This window comes from Mya arenaria, chromosome 9 (genome assembly GCF_026914265.1).
Source record: "Mya arenaria isolate MELC-2E11 chromosome 9, ASM2691426v1".
Classification (NCBI taxonomy): Eukaryota; Metazoa; Mollusca; class Bivalvia; order Myida; family Myidae; genus Mya; species Mya arenaria.
In genome coordinates this window covers 28,276,011-28,279,209 of record NC_069130.1, presented here as the reverse complement: position 1 = coordinate 28,279,209, position 3,199 = coordinate 28,276,011, and the positions used below count along the sequence as shown (strand labels likewise).

At 32.5% G+C, this 3,199-nt stretch overlaps 1 long non-coding RNA gene across 1 annotated transcript; it reads right to left on the bottom strand.

Annotated features, from left to right (window-relative positions):
- Window positions 1-594: 594 nt before the first annotated feature.
- LOC128245689 (uncharacterized) lies at window positions 595-2,852 on the bottom strand. The gene is made up of 3 exons (XR_008263217.1): window positions 2,524-2,852; window positions 1,325-1,465; window positions 595-986 (listed from the first exon to the last, which is right to left on the bottom strand). It is a non-coding gene; the product is annotated as an uncharacterized LOC128245689 (long non-coding RNA).
- Between the last annotated feature and the right edge of the window lie 347 nt (window positions 2,853-3,199).

Genomic DNA, 3,199 nt, shown 5'->3' with positions numbered 1-3,199 from the left:
TCACCGACAACATAGTTATTATCAATTAAGGTACACTATGGGACTTTTATCCAAATTTTGAAGATATTTTACTGTGAATTAAAGTTATTTAAGTTTCATTACACCCAACCCCAAACTCCAAGGGCTACAAAGAGCGAAAAGTAAATATTTTGTCTATATTGATTTTTGTTTCACATTATCAGAGCTTATGAAATAAACACAACAGTTTCTGGTGAAATAAACTTCAGTTAACAGAAAACATAAGTTCAACCGAACAGCATTATTAATACACATGCAAAAAAATCATTTTGATTGATCTTGTGAGTCTTCTGAACAGAGCAGTATTTCGATGTTTGAAAATATAAAGCAGTTTTATAAATTCATAAAAAATAATTAATAATAAGACAACCTGCTGAAATCATTTTAGATATTTTCTATGATGTCTAATGAACAATTTAAAAGAAAATTTATGATAGTTTACCATTCAATTTTGAAGAAAATATACATAATTTCATGTAATCATACATTTTTATAGCTAATAAAATGCTTAAAAATCAACCTTTTTCTTGTAAAAATTGATAAAGCTTTATTGGACTTATTCATAAAATGTAATCATTCAAATAAATGAATTTTACATATGATACTAACTTAGAATTCAGATTTAAAAACAATGAATGTACTTTCAAATTAAAAAAGAAACAAGAACACTATGTACATGTAGGTGGTAATGCCCCTCCAAAAATGTCAGAGTGAAAGTTCTCAACTAATTTGTCTTTTTAATATTATAACATGTAAACAGTCTCTGTAGGTAATCGATGTCTATTTGTTTTATTTTGTCAATGGTATTCTTACATTTAGAATTTTTCACAATAAGTCTTCACTCTTCAACATTTGAAGTTTGGTCTGTTCCCATGCGTTTGTACTTGTAGTGTGTGCACAGATGATAAATACTCAATGCTGAGTCAATGCTGATTTGGTTTTTATGCCCCTTCAGGTTCTTTGCCCATCTAGAATGTTTAGTGTTGTAAAGGAAAAAAAATGTACTTTAAAAGCCTTTCTAACTTATTAGTATAGATAATAATACTGCCATACATATACAAAATAAAATATAAACAGTTTAATATTTCTCGACATTATTTAAAAAAACAACAACAAGCTGATACATACATGTAGATAATATATAAAGAAAATTACTAAATTTATCAATAAAATTCATCATCATCATCATCATCATCATCATCATCATCATTGTCATCACCACCACCACCACCACTTGATTATTGAATACAGTGAGTTTATAAAACAACAAACACCAACTCAAATATGTTTTATATGAAATACTCACATCATCTCTATCAGATGTGACTGCCTTGTGGATGACATGGATGTCAAATCTGTCTCAATGATCTAACATAGTATTTAATGCAGGCTGGAATTCTTCATAACCCCAATTTGTTGACTTAGTAATATTCAGTCATTTTCCTACCTGAAAGAAATTAAACTTCTGATTATCAACCGGCAGAAACTTCAACTGTGAAAGACAAATGCACATACTGTACCAATTATACATTCTGCACTAATATCCGTTTTAGCCAAGAGTAAATTGGTAAGCACAAATGTGTAGTTGTGCATATGGTTGATCATGATTCATAACAGTACGGGGTTTTAACGAGACCTACACCAAGCAAATGAATGTCGCTAGTGTCAAAGCTGTCGTGGCTTCCAGCCCGAAACCATGTATGTCTTTTCTTACAGGTTTATTTTGAAAATATGCAGTTTGTAAACAAATAATGGATATGTTTATGTATTATGGTATGTTAAAAATAGGTCACATACCAAAACACATCATTTTTAAACAAAATTTTAAGTCTAATATTTTTCTAAGATAAAACAATCAAATAAAAGATTATATACTCATATCATATACATAAATAATGTGCATAAGTATATTTAAAAATATGAAACATGTACATAATGCACCAGTCAATTGTAACCATGGCCCCCCAGGTCCGGGGTTATGTCGGGGATAGCCAGGGAAACGGGCTGTGTTTTTACCTTTCAGGTGGCCCTGCAGTGCCGGGTGAATGCGGTGGTTTTGTCTTCGAGCAAAATATAGCGGGGAATATGCCTTACCTAGGCTCCCTGGGGTGCGGGGGCATATGGCTTTGACCATCAGTTCGTCCTCGCAGGACGAGGATTTTACCTGGGGTTGGCTGGACCGAAAGTCAAAGTAACCATGCCCCACCACCGCATTCACCTGGCACTGTGGGGACACCTCGAACGTAAAAACACGGTCCTTTTCCCCCGCTATCCCCCCGACCTGGGGGGGGGGGGGCGTGGTTACAATTGACTGGTGCATAAGTAGATGTAACATGTATATATATTTATAATAATATATAATTATAGTACATGTATGTAAAAATATTAACACGTTGTCTTAACATTTAGCAAATAAATATGATTTAAGAATTCCAAAGATAAATTAAAAAACAAACATTTTTGAACACATCAACGTACAAAACTACTCAAAGATATCATACTTACATACATAGCCCTTTGATACGAATATCCCAGTTCCATGCCGATTGTTGACATTCGTTTTTTCGACAGAAAATCTTCTCTTACGCGTATAATTCACTTATAATCCATGTTTTACTGTAATGACTCAAATTGTTAGGTGTATCGTAATCAACTGTCAGTGTGCACTTTGAGTGTTTACTTATTTTAAACGTATATTCATGATAAAATCATCACCCGAGTTTTCAACTGCTACGATGTAGAAATTCCATTATTGACCTATGAATAGCGGGGAAATACCTTCTGGTTCTAAAAATAGCAACATCCGGTATGTGTTACAACTCGGGGACAATCGTAATAAAATTTTACTAATGTCACCTTCAACACATTAACAAATAAAGTTAGGTGAACATTTAATTCCAATATCGATTAGATTAAAGAAAAAAAAACCTCATGGTTAATCAATGCAGTAAACATAACAAAACAACATAAAACATTATTATTCCCATTCACATAATTACCGGTCCACACATTTTACATTTCCGGCACATGATATTTCAGATATTTCAGGTAACCAATCGGAAAACGTAAACGAATCGGGAACAGTTATTAAACTTATTTGTCGTTCTTCCGAAATGATGTTTTGAAGATAAATTGAAGACTGAATCTATTCAACCATAAAAAGCATTTTTAACATCCATGC